The sequence below is a fragment of the Macrobrachium rosenbergii genome, chromosome 7, assembly GCF_040412425.1.
Source record: "Macrobrachium rosenbergii isolate ZJJX-2024 chromosome 7, ASM4041242v1, whole genome shotgun sequence".
Classification (NCBI taxonomy): domain Eukaryota; kingdom Metazoa; phylum Arthropoda; class Malacostraca; order Decapoda; family Palaemonidae; genus Macrobrachium; species Macrobrachium rosenbergii.
In genome coordinates, this window is record NC_089747.1 from 28,064,566 (window position 1) to 28,087,517 (window position 22,952).

General features: G+C 44.8%; 1 protein-coding gene across 4 annotated transcripts in view; it reads right to left on the minus strand.

Moving 5' to 3' along the window:
* The window catches only part of LOC136840259 (ubiquitin domain-containing protein 1), a 142,453-nt gene that overhangs the window by 84,479 nt on the left and 35,022 nt on the right, over positions 1-22,952 (minus strand). The window lies entirely within an intron of this gene.

Consider the following 22,952-nt stretch of genomic DNA (forward strand, 5'->3'; position numbering starts at 1 on the left):
TGAGGGGTGGGGAAGATTCCAAGAATAGTCGATAGCCTACCCGAAGGACTATTGGTTTCCTCTCCACACTAGACTTTAGTGATTGAGGGTTTTCCATTTTATTTCAATAACCATAAGTATATTTCAAAGAAACAAAAGAAAAAAGCACAGAGTGAACGGCAGTAGGGCACAGTAGTGCCGCAGACACCTTCACACGATGGCGACCAAAAGCAAAGTGGAGTGCAGACTAACAAGTGGGCAGGGCTTTCTCTACTGTCAGTAGCTAATGACCTTGTCTGAGAGTTAAACAGCCATTCCAGCTTGCGTTCGCAAGCTAAATCCCTATGTCAAGAACGAAGGTTTATATTTGTGTAGGAACAAAGTGTGTTTCCAACTCTCACATTTAAGAATGTGTGTGATTAAAACAGAATCAAGGAATCTAATTGCATTACTATGAACAGCCATTTAGTATAAATGTTGGATTTTGCCATATCACCAGGTGGTATCATACAACTTCTCCAGATCAAAGAAAACCTCAATGGTTACCAGTACTAGCAAACAGATGCCAATGCTCCAGCCACAAGGTCAGGACCTTACATAGCAACTATGGGTTACAAAGGGAATACAAGCCTTTCGTCCATACTACCAGCAAGGTCCCAGAGTGAGGAAATCAAGAGCTTCATCTCTCTCATCAAGAACCAACAGGTTCTAGGGTTTCTCCACCAATCCGGGAATGAAAAAGAATGAGACACATCCCTAACTCTTCAAGTGCTGAACGAAAAGAAAGGCTGTGAAACTTACCAACATGCCTTGTCATGGCTAGGCTAGTAAGAAGATGGTCTTGAGTGTGACATATAAGTCTGAAGTCTCCTCTTAAGTACTCATATAGAGCCTGAGTCAGGTTGTGAAACATGAGTCATCTACCACTCCAGAGGCTGTAGACCCCAGGGATGGTAAGGCTGCATAAAGTTCCTCACAAGCATAGACAGCTCAACCAAACCAGAGAACTAACCCTTTCTGTCTGAAGGCCTGGCTCAAGGCAGAGTAATACTCTTTCACCATGCTGAATGAGAGGAGCCTGTCTTGATTATGGGAGGCAAGAATTCCACTGACCTGCCTAACTTAAGCTCCAACTGAAAAATTACATTTTCATAAAATTAGTTTCAAATATACTTACGAAGTAATTACATGGCTAATGTTTCTAACTTGCGCGGCACCTTTTTTAAAATTCGCGGTAGTGCTTCTGTTTTTGTCTAGGTAACAGCCCCTGCCCACTATCGGGGAACATGGGAAACAACCTGGCAAGTAAACTCAATTTATTTGTGCCCTTATGTCCATAAGAGGGGAGGAGGGTGAGCTCTGATTCTGTAATTACTTGGTAAGTATATATGAAACTTAATTCTTATTATGAAAATGTAATTTTCATATAAGTAACTTACCAAGTAATTACATAGCTGAATCTTACATTAAATGGAGATGACATACATGGACATATTCTACTCCAAAACATTAAAGCATGACAATGACTTTGAAATAGAAAAAATTGCCAGCATTGAATGCAATGCTTGTTGTTTCCTTACCTAATAAGAGAGCTACTGTAGGTGAATACTGCCTCTGGCTGGTGCTCATCTTAATGCTTAGTTGGGTCGCCTCTACTTAAGTGGGAGCTTTGCAGCAGAGGATATGCCTGATAGCTAGCAAAGCACATAATAAGGTGCCCTTGCCCTGGGCGCAGTACAAAGATTGAAAACCAGACAATGCTGTCACCTATTCTGAAAACACTTGATAAAACCACAACCTATCCACCAAGACTGGTGGATACTACAGGTACCTTGTAACCCCAGGCTCCCAAAAACTCAAAAAAAGTGCTTCCTATGATTTTTCATCTAATACCCTGCCAGCCACCTATAACGGACCCAAGGTACTGCAATTGTTAAATACTTGTTTCTACTTCCTTTACATAGTGAGAAGCGAAAATGGACTTGCATCTCCAGTAGGCAGACTGGATAATGGAGGTCAAAGACATGTTACATCTAAAAGCCAAGGAAGTAGATTCTGCCCTGATATCGTTGGTAAAATGTCCCCCAGGATCTGGGAATGTGGTTTTTTTTTTAATTAAATCTCTTAAGAAGAACGACAAGGCATTCTTTGACAGAGGATGAGATGGGTTCTTTAATGAACACCAACGATTACTAGATGGGCCCCTGATGTTTTCCATCTTATTCAGGTAGTATCTCAATGCTCTGACTGGACACAGTGCAGTAAACCCTCCGTATTCACGGGGGATGCATACCGCAACCCCCCCCCCCCGCGAATCGCAAAAATCCACGAATACTTAAAACCCCTCTAAAAACACTTAGAACTACTTATTTTGATAGTTTATACACAAGAAAAACCCTCTGAAAATTCTTATACCTAAGTATTTTAATAGTTTTATCACAAAAAGTGAATTTAGTCATGAAAATATGAAAATACAGTAACTAATGAATATTTCTCAGTGAAAAACACCGCAAATGGGTGAATTTTCCGCGAATAATGGGTAGATACGTTCCACAGAGAAATCCGCGAATACGTGAGTCCGCGAATCGTGAGAACGTGAATACGGGAGGTTTACTGTACTGCAGTTTTCAAAAATACTCTCCACTTCCTGTAAATAATGTGTCGCAAACACACTTACTTTTCCAGAATGTTGATTGGAGAATAGCAGATCAGGACATGTTATGCTTAAAAACCAACGAGGTGGTGACAGCTCTAATTTCGTGGGCTTTGACTTTCAAAATGGTAAAAGATCTCAAATTCTTGAGTGCGACTCCAGGATGATGTCTCTTAGAAAGAGCGACACTGCATTCTTGGTAAGGGGTCTGAAAGGGTTCTTCACAGAACACCAGGGCTTATTAGAGGGACCTCTGTTCTTCTCGGTTCTATAAAGGTAGTACCTTAGTGCACTTAAAGGGCAAAGAGCCCTCTCCTCTTCCTCTGATCTGAGATTTTCCATTGAATTCTTGATGACAAAAGAATGAGGCCATGGCTTAGAGGGGAGCCTCATTCTTGGCCTAGAAGTCCAACGTAAAAGAGCAGACAGCGTCTCCCTGTGAGAAGCAGACTCTCTTGTCAACGGCCTGTAGCTCGCTAATTCTCTTAGCCGTAGCTAAGGCGACAAGAAAAAAAAAGAGTTTTCCTTGTTAAGTCTCTTAAGGAAATTGTGCGAACAGGTTCAAGAGGGGGGGGTCCGACATCCATTTGAGGACCATGTTTAAATTCCAGGAGACTGAGTTAGCCTTGCTCTCCTTTGCTGTGTCGAATGACTCAAGTCCCTGATGTCATGATTCGATCCCAGGCCTAGGCCCCTGTGTCAAAAGACAGAGCCCAACATTGCTCTGTAACCCTCGATGGTTGACGAAGACAAACCTCTGTTACTCAAGAAAAGAAGGAAATTCAGAATGTCCGTCACAGCAGTTTCAGAAGAAGAGATGTTATTTCTTCTGCACCAGCTACGGAATACTGCCCACTTTGCTTGGTAGTCTCTGGAAGAAGACTGTTGTTTTGAAAAACCCTTCGCTCTGATGAGTCTCCTGACAGTCTGAACCCTGTCAGAGCAAGCGGACAGGTTGTGGTGGAACTGGTTGAAATGTGGTTGTTTGAGAAGCTTTGGCTTCTGTGGAAAGTCTGGGGTAGTCGACTAACAGCTTGAGGAGATCCAGGAACCACTCTGTGATCAAAACAGGGCCACCAGAGTCATTGTCGTATCCTGATGGGACAAGAACTTGTTTATTACTTCCCTCACCATGTTGAAGGTGGGGAAGCATACAGGTCTAGGTTTGACCAACTCTAGAGCATGGTACCTGTTGCTCATGGCAGAGGGTATGGTGCCGGAAAGCAAAATAACAGGAGGTGATGGTTCTTTGACGTGCATAGGTCTATCGACTGCTTCCCCACAACTCCACAGGTCTGCTGCACATTTAATTTTCCCTGGATGAATCTTGTCACCAGAACAGTGTGGTTCTTCATTGCCCTCAAAAGGAGGTGCTTGGTGGCCTCGTAAAGGGAGACGGAATGAGTGCCCCCCTTGATACTTTATGTAGGCCAAAGCAGAGGTGTTGTCCGACATCACTGCTAATGTCTTGTCGAAGGTCACTTTTGCAAATAATTGAAGGCCCAGGTGTATACCCTTCAACACTCTCACAATGATATGTAGATCCTTCTCTTCTGGAGACCAAATGCCTGATGCTTAAATGTCTCCCAGGAGAGCTCCCTAACTCAGATCTGAAGCATCTGAATACAAGGAAAGGCTGGGGCTCAGAGGAAGAAGCGCATTCCCTCCCCAAAGCCTTCTTTCTGAAAGCCACCATCTCAAGTCCTCCTTGGTTTCTGGAGTAATTAGGAAGACATTTAAATGAGTCCAGATGATCTTCCTGTTCCAGCTGGCCTTCAGGAAAAACTGTAGTACCCTCACATGAAGCCTCCCCAGACTTATGAACTTCTCGATGGATTCGAAGGTTCCCAGAAGACTCATCCACCTGTTGGCTGAGTAGGACTTGAGCGTGAGGAAGTTGCGGACTGTTTGAAGCCATGATTGCACTCTTTTGGGAGATGGAAGATCCCAAAAATTCAGAGTCCATTGTCATCCCCAAATACGGAATCACTTGAGATGGAGACAATTGCAATTTCTTCCCATTGATGAGTAAGCCCAGATCTTGGGCATGAAGTAGGGTCTCCTGAAGGTCCTCCGTGCACTGTTTCTTTGAAGGAAAGCATAGGAGCCAGTTGTCTAAGTAGAGGGATGTACTGATCCCCATGAGGTGAAGCCACTTCACAAGAGGGGTGAGAACACGGGTGAAGACTTGGGGAGCTGTAGAGACGCCGAAACTGGAAGACACTGCCCTGAAACATGAGTCTGAGGTACTTCATGCTGTATGGATGCACTGGGACATGGAAGTAGGTGTCCTCCATATTGATGGTCACCATCCAATCCCCCTGTTGGATGGAAGACAGGACTTCTGAACAAAGACATTCAGGGCGCTGACATCCAGGACAGGTTTCCACCTCCTAATGACTTGGGGACCAGAAAAATACTGTTATAAAACCCTGGAGTGTTGACATCTTCAACCAACTCTACAGCTCTTTTCACAAGAAAAGACGATACCTCTTCCACGAGTGCCGAAAACCTCTCGGAGCCTACCGAGTAGGCTGTCAATGCAATGGCCGTTGACACTAAAGGAGGTCTCCCTGAATGAGAGTGAGTATCCCTCTTTCAGGACTAGCAAGACCCACTGATCTACACCTCTGGCTTCCCATTTCTCCCAAAAGTTTAGGAGCCTTGCTCCCACTGGCACATAGAGGACTGGACTCTCACTTACGAGAGGAAGGTTTTGAAATCTTGTCTTCCTGCCCCGAAAGGGTTGCTGCTGCAAAGGCGAGGCTGACTTAACAGAAAATATGGGTTGATCCTTGAAGCTCTTGGTTGACTGGGCTAACAGATCCTCTGTGGATTTTTTCTGCAGATCTGAGGCTATCTCTTGGACTGTGGCTGGAGGGAAGAGGTGCATATGGTCTAAAGGTGAAAAAAAAAAAGTGTGCCAACTTCTGGGACATAGTTACTTCTTTGGTGGTGTAAGCGCACAAAAGTTCCCATTTCTTCAGCACACCCATACTGAATAATGAAGCCAGTTCCATAGAGCCATCCCTAATGGCTTTATCAATGCAGGACAAAACCCCTAGCCAGTCTGCAGACAAGTCATCTGCCATATCTTCGCTGCCTTCAATTTTCTTTGCCAGCACTCCCACAGTCCAGTCCAAAAAGCTTAGGACCTCAAATACCTTGTACATATTCTTAATGAGGTGGTCAAGTTCGGTGGCTGAGAACATGATCTTGGCCAAAGCAAAGGCTGACCGTCTATTTGAGCCTATCAGGCAAGAGAAGTCCCCCTGGGAGGAGACAGTGACTCCCAAGGAAGGAGCTTCTCCTGTAGCGTACACTTGATATCTCTTAGAAGCGAGACAAGCAGGGGGGGTTGCAGAAGGCTGACTTGCCCTGCTCTCTCTCATCCGAGAGCCAAAGTCCATTTCTATCAAGGCTTTCCTGGAAGAGGAAGACAAAACCATCTTGGGGAGCCTCGAGACCTCTAAGGCTGATTCCTCATATAGAAGGTGGAGACAGGAGAAAAAGGATGGAAAGGCGACCAGGAAATACCTAAGCAGGTTAGCGAAGGGCAATGAAGATGGAGTCTGGTCTAAAACCTCCTCCTCCGAAGAAATCGGTGAAGGTGCTAAGTCAGGAGGGTCTTGAGTGATTGCTGGGTTCTTCTGAAGAAGACCCATAATCTCATCCAGCCGGCGCTGAATTGGGTCCACTGAAGAATCATGCTGCATGGGGCCAAGAGTGGATGTAGAAGTCAACTGCAGAGATGGCACCAGGCACTTGAAGAGTGGTGCTGGGTGCTCTGAACATGGCACCGGGTGCTCGAGCATGGGTGCTGGGTGCTCAGGAGCAGCTGGGTACTCCGAATCCGTTGGCAGCTTACATGACAAAACTGGGCGCTTGCATGAGCAAGATGGGTGCTTGGGTGACAAATACTGGCGTACAGGAGATACTCACTCCGGGCTGGCCCAGAAACTACAGGCCGGCTGAGACTACGCTCAGCTTCCTTCAAACGCTTGCAGGGCTGGAGTCTGAAGAACTAGAAGAAAGCTCGTGCACTTCCTTTCAGACAACTTTCCAGCAGCTGTCTAATGAGTCGTGGGACCGTTCAACAGGCCTGGTGCATGGGAGTTTGACAGTGACCTTTGTCTAGGAGCGCCGGCAGGATGGATGCACACCACCTCCACCAACACTTCAATTGTACTTGCACTTTAGCACTGGCTTGATTCATAAGAACTTTAACTTAGGCACTTAACTGTTCCATAGTAGAAACTATGAGCCCAAACTTCTGATCAATATGGGCTTCTAAGCTGGCAATGGCATTAGGATCGGAAGCATGGGGGACAGGCGAAGGAGTAGGTTTAATTACTAGAGCGCTGGTTAAGGGGGAAACAGCAGTAGGAGTAGAAGACAGAACAGGTAAATCGGTTATTCCCAATTTACGAGTACACTCTATGATAGCTACATTCTTAGCTTCAGTTTTAGCCGTCGCTTTCCCATTTCTGTCTCTTTCTAACTTATCTAAATGAGATTTTAAAGTTTTCCACTTCCCCTGATCCAGTCCCTGCATTCAAAACCAGTCAAATCAGTTGAACAAGTCTGTCCCCAACAACTGCTACAGACTGTGTGGGAATCATAAGATGCTTTCGACAGCCTAGTTTTGCAGCCTTTGTTACAAAACCGGATACTAGAAGCACTGGTGTCAGACATCATCGGGAAAAGTAAAAAATCATGAAAAAACAGGTCTAGTATAACCTAAGCTATTTGGAAATACATGAATGCTACCAAAATCAAAGAATACATCACCAAACTGAGACTAAGAACAACCATCCGGTAACCAAATTCAAACCCAAGCTGCTCGAGACAACTGAAGTACAGTCATTAACCGGCAGAAATGAACACAGCTCTTCACCTGTGTTGTGCCTATCCTTCCCTGAAAGTCAGTGGGGTCTTGTCACCTACACTAAAACAATAGAACACTACTGCAAATTTCAAATTTTTAGCTGCTGAGTTAGAAACATAGGCTATGCAATTACAGAACTTGGTAGGTTACATGTCTAAAAAACACAAATTACTTATTAAAATTTGATATTTGTTCCGAAGGGAAAAGAAGTCTAAGCTTTCGCAACTGGAGCCTCACCAAAAACAGGGGGCCAATCTATTCAGAGTGCAGGTGGGCATGCCCTGGCATACAAGTATAGCACTTCCCACTGCCTCCAGATCTAAGGTCACTAAACAAATGTTTATAGGGCTAGACTGCCTGTACTCCTCACACCATCTAGAGTAATCTGATCCGTGCCACTGGTCCCCTCCTAGGCAGAGCCCCCTCTGGGGCTCACTGAACTTACACCACCTGCTGGGCTAATACCACTGGACCCAGGGTCAAGATGCCAAAGGATTTGTGGGCCAAGTCCCTCAGGTAGAAGGACATAAAGGTCGACTGTCTCTTCCAGATTCCCACCTTGAGGAACTGTAGGATGGAGTGGTTCTGATTGAATACCACTGAGGGCCCTATTCCTCTGATCCTTGCCAGAGGAATACTTGTTACTTCCCAGGGTTGCGTATGCCCTATGACTATGACTTCCCTCAGCCAGGAAGAGATCATATTCCTAGAGACCTCTTTTTCTCCTGGCCTGCACTTCTCCTGCAGGCAGGTCTGTTGGGGGACCATGCATTTCAAGTACTGCCTCAGAGCTCTGACTCGGCATAGAACCATCTAATCCTTGTCATCGCCGATGAAGTCCTTAAGCAACAGACCAAGTAATGTTAAAATTTTAGGTCCAGGACTGCAAGCTTCTGGGTCTTGGCCACAATGTCTGAGACAAATTCCAGCGAGATAGAAGACCAACCCACAGAGCATGCAGTTCTCCCATTCTCTTGGCCAATGTGAGTGTAAGGGGGAAGATGGTCTTTAATGTCAGGTCTCTATCTGATGCTTTCTTCAAGTCCTCATATGGAGGCTGTATCAGGCAGGAGAATACTTTAGTAGCATCCCACTCAAGGGGCCTTAACTCCCTTGGTGGCACAACTTTTCAAAGTGCTTGATGACGGCAGACAGTTCCCAGGAGTTGGAGAGCCTCTTCCCTTGGGTCTGAAGATGTGGGCCAAGGCAGCTCTGTAACCCTTAACTACTGTGATGGAGGACTTCTCCTGATGCAAGGACACCAAGAAGTCTGCTATTTCCCTCACAGTGGTCTCAAATGTATTGTAACCCTGCTCACGACACCAATTGCAGAAGACTGCCCATTTTCCCTGGTATGCCCCAATGAATGAGGGTCTGAGGGCTTCTGAGATAGCCTTTGTAGAATGCTCCAAAAACCATTTTTTTTTTTTGCACGAACTACTTGGTAGTCTCCATCCGAGAAGCTGGAGAGCCTACCACTTGATGGTACCCCCATTGTTCTCCTGAACCAGAAGGTTGGGGGCATGGGGCAGTTCCCTAGGGGCATCTACCAAGAGGCTAAGGATGTCTGCATACCACTCCGCCTGCAACCACAGAGGTGCCACCAGCATTATTCTCAGCCTGAGACAGAGAGCATGTTGATTACTTTCCTCACAGGGGGAAGGTGTACATGTCCATTTGTCCCATGGATGCTGAAAGGTGTCCTGCAGCATCGCCCTTTGATTGGGGGCAGGAGAACAATACTGTACAAGGCACGCTTGCCATTTCTTGACAATTCGCCCCAGCCCGAGTTCCATCAATCTGATGCCTAATCCCTCATTTAGAGACCACTTGGTGCCTACTACCTGATCTGCTCTGCTGAGTTGGTCTGTGATCGTGATAACGTTCCTCTTGTCCAGGATGTACCTAGATGTCAGGTCCAGTCCCCAGATGTCCACCCTCAGGCATTTTCACTGCCAGGTTGTTCAGCTTCGGGAAGATGGTGCCTCCCTGCTTGTTTTTATAGACTACCACCGTGGTGGTGTCACTCATAGCAGCTGCCAACTTCTCCACAAGTTGCTCTTGAAAGTCCTAGAGTGCCTGCCAGACTGCTCACATCTACGGCAGGTTGGTGTGCTCTGTCCTCTCCTTCAGGCCCCATGTCTCTAAAATGCACAAGCTGTTCAGGTGTGCACCCCACCCTCTTTGGGATGCATCTGAGAATACCTGCATCTCCGATAGTGGGCAGCTGAGTGGCACTCCCTGAAGTTGGCTCATCAGGTTTCTCCACCACCTCAGGTCTTCTCTGACGGTCTCCACTGACTCGACCATCCGCAACGGGGGATTGTCCAGCTGCTTCTAATATGTCATAAACCACCATTGGAGGTATCTGATGTGCACCCTCCCTCTGGGGACTAGCTTCTCTCGAGAGATCAAGTGTCCAAGGAGGACTGCCACTGCTCTGCCGGTTGCTGGAACACCGTGAGGAATGGCTCAGGGTCCTCTGGAGGTTGGCTATCTTCTTGTTTGAGGGGTACGCTTTCCCTGCCACCATGTCAATCCGCATCCCCAGATACTTGATCATCTACTTGCAGGAGAGGTCTAACTTGGAGAGGTTTGCAATCATCCCCAAGTTTTTGCATGGTGCCAAGCCCTCATCCCTGTGCTGTCCTACTGAAGGGCTTGTCCCTTGGGTAAGTTGCTCCTGTAGGTGGGGAATGGCATGGTTGTCTGGGCCAGAGGAGGCTCTGTTGATCTGAAGTGTAGTCCCTCTAGAGTTTTGCGACTGACCACTCCTCCTGCCTGTTTTGCTACCAAGATATCCACTTGGTGACCAGGAACCCCTCACCCATGGCAGCCTGGAGGGATGGGGGGGGGATCATCATCATCTTCCCTGGAGCCTCCCTTCTCTCCAGTTCTGTTCCTTCGTCAACCACAGGAGGACTGGGTACTAAACAAATGTTTGTGGTTGTCTGCCCGATGTCAGAACCTTGGCTGTGGGGAGGAACACCTACTGGAGGTGGTGGAATTGCTCTGTAACAGGGGCCTGCCTGTCGATCACCTGGAGACTGGAGTGGGTTTATGTTGATCATCGGATGTACCAACTCCAGCGGGAAGTAGTAGGGCGAGTTGAGTAGGAAGGGGGCTGTTCCTAAGACTCAGCCAACTCTCCAGGGAGATCTGTTTCTGCACCACTGCCAGGAAGGACTTTCTCCTCTGGAGGTGTATTGTTAGCCAACCTGCAAATGTTGGAATCTAACCACCTCAGGATGGAGGGGGGGGGCCATGTAGTATTTCACCTAAAGGGGTATAGGAGGGGGCAGGAGTTTTTGCAACCTGGAGGATGCCAGGGGGTTCTCAGACCCTGCTATCAGGCCAGCCACCTCCCACATCAATCCCTGGATCAGCAGGGATCTGGGGAGTCAGACTGACTGTCTCACCTCCGGCGATTCTCTGCTGCCAGCTCCAGATGAGAGAGTAAGGCATGTTCTTTTGGCACCACCCATTGCCTGTCACTGGGAAGATCCTTTGTCCTCCTTGGACTTCATGTGGTGGAAGAAAATGATGGGGTCCCTCCAAAGGTAGCCTACAGCTGTTTGGTGGAGAGGTTGAACACCTTTGGCCTAGAAATCCATGACTTTCTTAGGAATATCTTCAGCATTTGGGCTGTCGTGGTTGGAGGAACCAACAATCCTGCTGGCAGTGTCACTGGGGGAGATGGTCTCAGTGAAGGCAGGAAAACAAGAGAGCAAGGAGAAGGGCTGGGAGTGGGTTCCCTCGAGGAACTGCCCTTCTAATGGCATCTCTTCTCTAGAAAGACCATTGTGGGTGACTGCCATCCAACACATTCTTTGCGCGTGGGCTCTCTTGTGCACTTACATTCCCAGAACAAAATACAGACAGAGTGAGGGTCTACCACAAAAAATCAGGGTTGTAAATTTACTATAGGGTTTGTCCTTGCCCCTACCATGATGAATATCAAGTTTCATGTCCTCTAAGGTAGCCAGAATCTCCAAGAAACTACACCCACAAGTGAGGAAAATCATCTCTAAAAAATGCTGCTCCAGCTGGGCCTGTTGATGTTCTGGAAGAATGGGGCAATTTGTTTCATTAGATCCAAAAAGGCACAAGCTGGCTCCCCTCCAGCTAGTGAAGAAGACGGGCCTTTATTCTGCTTCTTTGCCTGTTCCTTTTCTTGCAGTGTCCAAGTCAGTGCTTCTTGCACCAGAAGAGACACCACAAGACCCAACATAACATCTACAAACAACATAACATCCTACAATTCAGTTCAATAATCTATTGTTCTAACACCTTCCATACACAAAGGACACCCACTTTTATGCACTTCACTTTGTTGCGGATTTTTGTGGAACATATCTTTCATTTTTATGCAGGAACTTTCACCAATTCACAAATTTTTTCATCAAGCAATATTCACTAATTACTGTATTTTCATTTTATTTTCATGACTAAATACATTTTTATGATAACAAATGATTTACTAATTTTCAAATACTAGTATCAGTGTAAATACAGCAAAATATCTATAAAATGTTCAATACGAATTAAATAAATCTTCAATACAAATTAAATAAATCTTCAATACAAATTAAATAAATCTTGCTAATCAAGTTACCCCTGTATAAGTAAGCACAGCCTTTTTCTCTCATCCAGAAACACTTTACAGTAATATCATTTCAAATACATCTTACATTACCCTTAAGAGAGAGAGAGAGAGAGAGAGAGAGAGAGAGAGAGAGAGAGAGAGAGAGAGAGAGAGAGAGAGAGAGAGAGAGAGAGAGACTTCGATTTCTTAATCTGTTAGGGCTCATTCTGGGGTGGGGGGCTTCAGAATGAGCTTAACAGAAAGAGAGAGAGAGAGAGAGAGAGAGAGAGAGAGAGAGAGAGAGAGAGAGAGAGAGAGAGAGAGAGAGAGAGAGAGAGAGAGATCGTAAACTTGTTAAGATCATTCCCATGTCTCTCTCTCTCTCTCTATCTCTCTCTTTTAAGGGTATGCAAGATGTATTTGAATTTATGTTATACTGTAGTGTTTTTGGATGATAGAGCATATTGTGCAGTCTATAAAATATTTGCTAATTTTTATTTTATTTTCCAGTCTGCTTTTACTGAAATGCAAAATATTGTATAATTATAGCATGCTAAATATGAAAAGAATTAATGACAAAGTAATATCACATTATCTATAAAACTACACTATACAAAACAAATAAACATCCATGCATAAAAAAATCACTCTTTCTTATCTCAGTGAGAGAGAGAGAGAGAGAGAGAGAGAGAGAGAGAGAGAGAGAGAGAGAGAGAGAGAGAGAGAGAGAGAGAGAGAGAGAGAGAGAGAGAAATACATATTCACATTAAAAATATTTAAGGCACTAGTGACAGTAATTGTTTTTACCAGTGTAAAAGGAAAACAGAACGACTTCAATACTATGAGAGAAAACCGCTATGCTTACTTATATAGGGGTAACTTGATTAGTGGTCAGACATTCTGTAAGACCAATTTATTTAATTTGCATTAAAGATTTCCTTTGTATTAAACATTTTTATAGATATTTAGCTGCATTTACATTAATATTATTTGAAAATTAGTAAATCTTTGTTATAAGCATTTTAGGGGTGTATATACTTATGAGTAACAGTTGTATAAGGGTAATCTAAGATGACTTTGGGTGTTTTGGAGTAATGGTTTGGGGTGTATTTTTGCTTGAAATATTAAATTGTTTTAGTAAGATAATTTAGGGCATATTTTTGTTTGAACTATTAAATTTGGCAGTGAACTGTTAAAATAGGCAGTTATAACATTTTAGTTTAAGGGGTACAAGGTATTTGGTAGCTAAAAGCACTTATAACCATTTTTTTTAGAGGATTTTTTTTATGTGGATTTTGCATTTTTGCAGTGGGTTCTGGAACCTATTCCCGTGAAAAAGTGGGGAGCACTGTACACTTGGTATCAGCCAAGCTAGTGGAAGGAGCAGGGGAATGGGCACACACATTACTTTGCGTATGCACCCTGTGAGCATGCACCAAACCATTCACAGGGGAGTGACAGTGCTTGGCAAGCACACGATCAAAAGACCCAGCACAAGCCGAGTGAGGAGGCAGTGCTGGCTCACCCTGGTGTACTTCATTGAAGAGGCACTGGCATTACCTGTGGGCACATGGTCCATAAACCTCACCAGCACAAAGCAAACAGGTTGCAAAGGCTCCTCCCAGTGTTTCCCTATGCAGGTGAAAGGAGAATGAGCTAATCCAAGCTGCCACTTGCACTCAGTCTCGAATTAAGTGCACACATAGTGAGTGAACGCTCTGACCTAGCCACAGGTGTTCCTAAAGGAAGAACAGTGGAAGAGTCGGGAGTAGTCCTCGTCTGTAAGTGGTTTGGTGTGGGGTGGCATGCACCTGCCCTACCAGCACAAGGTGACCCTGAGCCTCCACTTCCTCTAGAGAAGGGGTAGCATTTGCACAAAGTCCTATGGGACTTTTTACAAAAAGCCTACACTCCTACACTCTCCATTCTCCTTCCTCCTATGACAGGGGGTGGGGAGAGACAAGGATAAGAAAGAAGTGAAGCTCAGCAACAAGTGGAAGAGGATAAGGAAGAACATCGATAAATTTTCGTCCGTTTCCCATCCTGAGTCTCGCTGATCTTGGACACCCGAGATGCAGCCCAGGCTAGATCTAGAAATGCTGTAGTCAAAGCAGCGACTGGGGGATCCACCACTGGAAAGAAAACAGCTGAAGCAGTAGCAACAAACACAACAGCAGGAGCAGCAGCACACATGGCAGCAAGAACAGAAGGGGAGCTCTCCTTCTCAGCAGCCAGGTAGTAAAGAAAGGCTATGAAAGCCTTATTACCTCGGATGTTAAGGGTAGGCCTGATCTCAAGCAGGTACTCCAACATCATCTTCCTGGTACGTGGAATGCTAGTTATTTAGCAAGGAAGGCGAAAGGGAGTTGGAGTTGACGCCTGACTAAAGGGGAGCATCAGCCTCATCACTAATATCGTTCTGCAAAGAAAGTGAGTGGTAAGGCTTCTGCACCTCTTGAGCACCACTCCCCTGAGAGGGGGAAGTACCTTCAGCAGGCAGTGGGATAGGAATGAAGGAGGGAAAGAGGAAGGAGCCAAAGAGCTTCGGCGGGGATACTGGGGGATATTCCACAAGATAAGGCCTGGGAATGCCTCTTGCCCTTCCTTCTCTTCCTACCAAACTTCTGCTGCTAAAAGAGGACCAGCCACACTTTCCCCCTGTTAACTGAACAAACAGTACCCATGAGGGTTAATGGTTACAGGGACAAAACACCTGAGGCAACTGTCTTAGTCACAGTTTTTCTCCACGCCAGAAATAAGCAGATAAAGTACAATCCACAATAAAAAAAAAATACAGAAAATACATAAATGCTCAAACATTCAACAACTGGTAAAGAAGAGGGAGAGTGCAGCATAGACTCTCTTCTCCACAACAGCAAGGGGTATTCCTCTTATTACCCCACTGTAACCAAAAATTGTTACTAAGTTCAACTTGTTCCAGCTCTCACACAGGATACTCCTATATAACAGGCTCTGATCTGTAGTTCCTGAAGCTTTGGAGGCAGGGAACAATGTCAAACATCAATGACAAGGGTAACGTGAGATGTCCACCAGCTACCCGGTAACTGTTCCAGAAAAGCCAAAACAATTGAGAGAAAAAGTCCAAAACCAAAGAATTCATCAAACCTAGGGTGGTAGAGTCAAGGGCAGGGACTGTTGTACCTCAATTATACCACAGGAGAGATAGGAGCAACCATCCAAAAGGAGCTTTGCCCACTGGCTAATCAAAAGCACACACGACTAGAACTGACAGGCTTCTCCGTGAAAGGAAGCAAAAACTGGCACCTCTGCTACAAGATAAGGCATGCTAATAGGGAATCCTGAAGATGACCCATGAGGAGGAGATTCCTGACCATCCTTGTTTTAGATGGTCCCTAACCAGGGAAAAAAAGAACACGCAAGAAGGCAAGAGATAAAGAACTTGAAGCCAGGGGAAGGAAAAAAATGATGATACACTACATATTTCCACTAAACTGCCACCACTCACTTGACCTACTACTGCAATAGTGGTGATCCATAGGTTAACAGCAGTTGCAAAAGAATGGTCAGCTGCCAAAGCAAGGGTCCCAACGCCAAGGGCTTTTGACAAAAGCCAATGATCCTAGAAATAAGAATTCCTGGGTTGCCCTAGGTAACTGTGAAGATTCACAAGAAAAGAATAAAGCAGGCACTGCAGGGACATGAGCAATCAGAACAGAAGGACAGTGTACACACATCCACAGTGTTCCAGTTGTTGTACATGAACTGCTACAAGTTTGCAGTCTCCAAACACTCAACACACCATACACATTCAAGAGAAACCCACTGGTGAAGTCAGAAGTCCTTAAACTGTCGAGGAACTGGGATAGAGAGAACACTAATGAAGAGAAATACTCAGCTCTGACCCTGCTGAAGGATTTTTAACACTGATAACTTGTTACAAATGATCGTGATGAGAACAGACAACCTTCTTTCTACAGTTCACTTCTGGAAAGGAGCAAAGACCACCATCTCTTTTACTGAAGGTGCATGCAAGGGAAATCCGAAAGGATAACCCAGGAGAACATTCCCAACCCTAAAGCCCCTTTAAAGGCCTAAAGGCCCCAAAGAGGGGGAGGTTAATAAGTTAGTTATAAATGATTTGTTTAACCAGACCTCTGAACTCTTTTAGGGTTCTTCTCGGGCTGGGAAAAGAATGGGGGAAAGAGTACATAAAAAAATTAAGTAGTTAACTAAATAAATAAATAATAAAAAAGGGGGGGAAATTAGAAAAAAAAAATTGAGAAAAAGAAAAAAAAAAAATAAATAAATAAAAAATAAAAAAAAGGGGGGGAAGATTATATTTTACTTATCAATTTAATTTTGTTTAGGTAGAGAATGATATTATTAATTGAAAAGTTATTACCTTCTGCTAGAATATCCTTTATCGATTTATTTTGTAAATAAGTCTTTCTTTCATGATGCCATCTGGGACAGTACAGATAAGAGAAAAACTCAATTTATGGTACAAACTTCATAGAAGTACTCTTGCAAAAAAGGTACAGATTGCTGAATATGACAGAAACCCAAACACATTCTAGAATCCCTCAAATACAGAACAACCACAGCACAAAACAAAAATGACATTTTTATGATAAAATAAAGTTTTATATATACTGTACTTACCAAGTAATTACATAGCTATTGGTTCCCTAACCTACGGCAGCTTATAAATTCAAAATTAACGCAGTGGCGCTGTTATCGTTAGTATGTAGGTGACAAGGTCCCGCCCACCATCCTGGACTCAAGGAAACAACCCAGCAGAGAGCTCAATTTGTTTTATGCTCTAATGTCCACGCAAGGGGAAGAGGGCAGGCTCCGATCATGAATTACTTGGTAAGTATATATAAAACTTTATTTTATCATAAAAATGTCATTTTTATATAAATAACTTACCAAGTAATTACATGGCTGATTCCACATTGTCAGGAGGTGGGAGAGAGCATGAACATATTCAACTCCAAAGCATTTAGTAATGAATTTGAAATAGAAAGGTTGCTATCATTGAATAAATGCTTGTTCTTTCCTTACCTGTTGAGGAGCTACTGCAGGTAGGTACTACCTCTGGTCGGCGCTTCTCTCAACTTGTAGTGGACATGGCAGTATAGCCAAGGGTTGCCACTACATTAGTGGGACTTTGCAGCGGAGGAAGTACACCGTATGCTGACAAAGTTTTAAAAGATGCCCTTGCCTTAGGCAGAGACCAGAATACAAAATGACAATACTATCACCTACACCACAGAAAAACACCAAAACCCAACCATTATCAATAATAAAATAAGAACTGGTGGGTACTCCAGGTACAGTGTACCTCCAGGCTTCCCATCAACTCAAAACCTTAAGTCAAGGAGAGTGGATAGCAAAGGAACAGATAGATTCCCTATGCTTCCTCTCCCAGCACCATGCCAGCCATGGATAAAGGTCCTAAAGTGCTACAATTTTCAAACATGGTTTCTATGTCCTTGAAGTAGTGTGAGGCGAAAATGGACTTGCATCTCCAGAACGTTGACTGCAGGATCAAGGAAAGAGAAGTTGTGTTTAAAAGCAAGGGAAGTTGCAACTGCCCTAATTTCATGAGCCTTAACCTTAAGTAATGGAAAGGCTTCCTCCTGGATCTGAGAATGGGCTTCTAATATTAACTCTCAGAAAAAAGGATATGGCATTTTTGGAGAGCAGGTGAACTGGTTTTCTTACAGAGAACCAGAGGTTGCTCGAAGGTCCTCTAATCTTTTCCGTCCTCTGAAGATAGTACCTGAGGCACCTCACTGGACAGAGGAGTCTTTCTTCTTCCTCAGGGAGATATCCATGAGGTTCTTGATGACGAAGGATCTAAGCCAGGGTTTAGAAGGGTCCTCGTTCTTTGTGAGGAAACCAAGAGAGAGAGAGCAGACTGCGTCCTCTTGTGCAAAGCCTATTCTCTTGTCTATTGCCTGTAACTCGCTAATACATTTGGCAGTAGCAGAGCCACTAAAAAGAGTGTCTTTTTTGTGAGATTCCTGAGGGAAACAGAATGAAGAGGATCGAACTGAGGATCTGAAAGCCACTTCAGTACAACGTCTAAGTTCCAAGAGATGTTGGAAGAACTTACTTTCTTGGACGTATCAAAGGATTTTATCAAGTCGGAGATATCTTGATTAGAAGACAGGTCCATTCCTCTGTGCTTAAAGACTGAGCTGAGCATCGACCTATACTCTCTGATGGTAGAGGTCGATAGCTTCCTGATGGACTTTAGGATTATCAAAAAGTCAGCTATTTGGCTTACACACGTCTCAGAAGAAGAGACATTTATGGCGGCTGCACCACCTTCTGAAGACTGCCCATTTTGATTGGTAGAGCTTTGTAGAAGAAGTTTGTCTGCATCTCGCAATTGCCTCTGCAGCCTGTCTCGAAAAACCTTTTGCTCTGACAAGGAGCTTGACAGTCTGAAACCTGTCAGGGCCAGAGCGGATAACCCTTGGTGGAATCTGAGAAAGTGGGGATGTCTCAGCAGAGACCGTTTTTGCGGAAGGAGTCTTGGGTAGTCTACCAGGAGTTGGATCAAGTCTGGAAACCATTCCTTGTTAGGCCAAAATGGGCTACTACGGTCAAGGTGTTGTTCTGATGCGTCGACAGCTTGCTGATTACTTCCCTGATCATTCCGAAGGGAGGGAAGGCATACACATCTAAGTCTGTCCAGTCCAACAGCATGGCGTCCGTGCTCCATGCCTGAGGATCCGGGACTGGAGAGCAAAAGAGGGGAAGACGGTGGTTTCTCGATACTGTGAAAATACCCACTGGGTTTGCCAAAAAGTTCCCACAGGTTGTCGCAGACTATCAGGTCTAAAGTCCATTCAGTTGGAAGGACCTGTTTGAGGCAGCTTCATTCGTCTGCTATCATGTTCATTCTCCCTTGAATGAACCAGGTGACAAGAGTGACTTGGTTCTCCTCCGCCCACAGCAGATCATCCCTCACCATCTTGTACAGAGAGAAGGAATGAGTGGCCCCATTTGCAAATGTAAGCAAGAGCCGTGATGTTGTCCGTGTGTACTACAATCTTCTTGCCACGGACCAGATCCGAGAAGGACTGAGGGCCCAGGTGAATTGCTCTCAGTTCCTTTACACTGATGTGAGAATTCTGTTGTACCGTAGTCCATGTTCCGGAGACTTCCTGGCTGTCCAGAAGGGCACCTCAACCTAGGTCGGTGGCATCTGAATAAAACAGGTCTTGGTGCACTGGGAGAAAAGACTTCCCTTCCTGAAGTCTTTCTCCGCGCGACCACCACTGGAGATCTTCTTTGATTTCCGACGTAATCAGGAAGGTGAAAGTGTCTGGTTGGGTTTTTCTGCACCAATGCGCTTTGAGGAAAAACTGAAGGGGTCTCATGTGCAGTCTGCCTAGATTTACAAACTGCTCTACTGAAGCGAGGGTTCCCAGAAGGCTCATCCACTGCACTGCCGTGCAGGAAGGAAGAGCAAGGAACTGACAGACAATTTGAAGGCAGTTCTCTACTCTTTTGGGCGACAGAAAAGCCCAAAAAGTCCAAGAGTTCAGTATCATCCCTAAATAGGGAATCTCCTAAGTCGGTGTCAGAAGGGATTTCTTTTTGTTTATGATAATGCCAAACTCCTGTGTCAAGCGAAGAGTTCTTCTCAAGTCCTCCAGGCACTTTTCCTCCTCCTCCTCAGAGCAGAGAAACCAATCGTCTAGATATAAGTTGATGTTGATTCCCAGAAGGTGAAGCCAATTCCCCAGAGGAGCAAGAATTCGTGTGAAAACTTGAGGAGCTGTCGATAAGCCGAAGCATAGGGCCCAGAACTGTAGTATCCTGTCTTGAAAAACGAACTGCAGAAATTTTCACGAGTCCGGGTGAACAGGAAGTGAAAATGCACATCCTGCATATCCAGGGTGACCATCCAGCCCCGCTGTTGTGCTGAGGTCATGACCGAGTGAACGGTCTTCATACAAAACTTCGTCTTCAGTACGAACACATTCAAGGTGCTGACATCCAGAATGGGCCTCCAGACCCCCGAAACCTTTGGAACCTTGAAAAGGCGATTGTAAAAACCCTCTGAGTGGAGTTCTGGCACTTCTTCCACTGCTTTGGAAAGAAGGGATTTGACTTCTTGGGAGAGAGCCAAAAACTTTGTGGAACCTTTTGAATACGCTGTCACGGCGATTGGAGATGTAACTACAGGAGGAGTCTTTACGAAAGGAATAGAGTAGCACTCCTTGAGAACCTTGATTACCCAGGGGTTTGCTCCTCTACTCTCCTATTTTTTCCAATAAAGTAGAAGTCTGGTTCCTACCTGGGCGCAGAGGACTAACTTCTCACTTCTTGGGGTTGGATTTGAAGGAAGACCTCCTAATGGACTACGTAAGAGGTCGCAAGTTTGATCTAGGTCAAGGCTGGGTCTTAGCTCTCCCTCCACGAAAGGGCTGAGACTGAAGAGGGGAGAATGATCTTGATGTGGATGGCACAGGCTCCTTCAGATGTCTAGTGGACTATGCCAACAAGTTAGCGGTGGACTTACTCTGCAATTCCGAAAGAATATCCTTCACTGTGTTTTGAGGAAAGAGGTGAAACTTGTCTAAAGGAGTAAAAAGTAGAGCTGAATTCTGAGTAGGCAAGACTCCTCTCGAGGTGAACAAACATCAGAGCTCCCTCTTCTTAAGGACGCCCATAGAAAATTAGATCAGGACAGTCTTCAATGTTCCTCGCTAAGGTGATCCAGTTCAGCTGATGAAAATATTATCTTGGCCGACAAGAAGGCCATTCTACGAGATGAATCCACCAGACCAGAGAAGTCCCCTTGGGAGGAGGCAGGAACTCCCAAGGAAGGAGCTTCCCCAGTGGCACAGTAAAGGTACCTCATCTTCAACAATTTTCTGGGTGGGAAAGCAAATATTGCTTTGCCCTGTTCTCTCTTAGCAGCCAGCCAGGCATGAACTTCTTTGAGAGCCTTCTTCGAGGAGGAGGAAAGAACTAGCTTCGGTAACCTGGTACCTTCCGATGAATGCTTTTTCATGAGGAAGGTAGAAGCTGAAGTAGATGAAGCAGACATGAAGTAATCAGGGAAATTATCCAGGAGGAAACACATAAGGGACGAGTAAACAGCAGAGGGAACCGTATCCTGAACAATCTCTTCCTCCTCCAAAGAGATAGGAGACAATGATTTATCCTTGGACTCAGGAGCAGAAGAGGATCTCTTCAAAAAAAACCCATAAGCTCGGTCAATTGGCACTTCAGTGGGGACAAAGAATCTTCCTGGAATGATGAGGAAGACAGAATAACAGAAGAAGGTGCATGGGATCCAGAAGCAGAAGCTAGGAGTTTGGCTGTTGGCGCTGGAAGTTTGGGAGTTGGCGCCGGGTGCTCCAGAGCAGAAGTCTGGTGCAAGATGGCGGGCGCTGGGTGCTCATCAGCAGTGTTCTGGCATGAGACGGCAGGCAGTCATCAGCGATATTCTGGCGCAAGGTGCTGGGCAGCGGGCGCTCATCAGCCAAAGTCTGGCGCAAGTTGGTGGGTGCTTGGTGCTCAGAAGAAGCCGGGTGCTTAGAACGCTCGTAGTGCTCAGGACTGTCTCCGAACAAATGACAACGATGAGCAGGAGAATCAGGCTGGACTTGAAAACTGCAGGAAGGTTGTGGGCTAGTCTCTCTCTACCTCTTGAGAGCCAGGGGAGAAGAGTCGCTAATATCCGCATGTCTCTTGAGCAGGCGTGAAGAAGTAGAGTAGCGATATGGGAGTGGTAGTTCTGTCATCCCCTACATTTTCCAAAGGAATGGAATCCACATTGGCCCTACTTTCAGCCCTAATGGCTGCTTTCCTCTTCTTATCTCTTTCTAATTTCACTAGATGAGATTTCAAGGTTTTCCATTTCTTATCATCCCAATCCTGACAACCTATACAAGTATTATCCTTACTACATTCTTGGCCCCTAAATTAGTGCATTTTGTATGAGAATCGTACGAAAGCTTAGCTAGCCTAGTTCTACAACCCTCAGGAAAAAAGCGAATACTAGATGAACTGGAATCCGACATCGTTAACTAAATAATACCTTGAACAACAATTTGACTATGGTAGCAAGCCACAAAGCAACAAATTCTGAATACTTCACCAAATTCGTGCAAAGAAAAGCCGAAAAGTGAAGAAGCAGCTGCGAGAAAACTTTCGATGTTAACCGGAAGCCAGCAGAAAACGATTTGAGCTCTCCGCTGGGTTGTTTCCTTGAGTCCCATATGGTGGGCGGGACCTTGTCACCAACACACTAACTATAACAGCACCACTGCGCAAATTTTGAATTTTTAAGCTGCCATAGGTTAGGGAACCAATAGCTATGTAATTACTTGGCAAGTTACTTATATAAAATGTGAATTAACACAAATATGGCACAATAGATAAGAGAAAAGATTACTAGTTGCCTGAGTGAATTTTCATTACTAGTGCCTAATTATTAAAATGGGATTAATTAAGCTTAATAAAATAGATTGAAAACAATGAACAAATGAATTATATGAATTTGAAATACTGTATGTATAAACTGATGGCTAGAAGTACAGCAAGGAAACAACTCTTGCTGAAGTGAAAAATAGTGAAATGCACAACAGAATGATCTAGGTATTATTTCAAGACCAAATGCCATAAGAGATCATAAGCATACTATCACCAATCATTCTACCACCTCTTCAGAAGTTGGAGATTTCTTAATTGGTGTGTCTGGAGACATTTGACCATGATTTGTTCTAGCTGTGGTTAGTGGGTTAGCTATGAATAATTTTTATGTTGAATGTATGAGAATGGGATGGTCTGCAGTGTAATAAATCATCTTGCCTATACCATTGTGGATC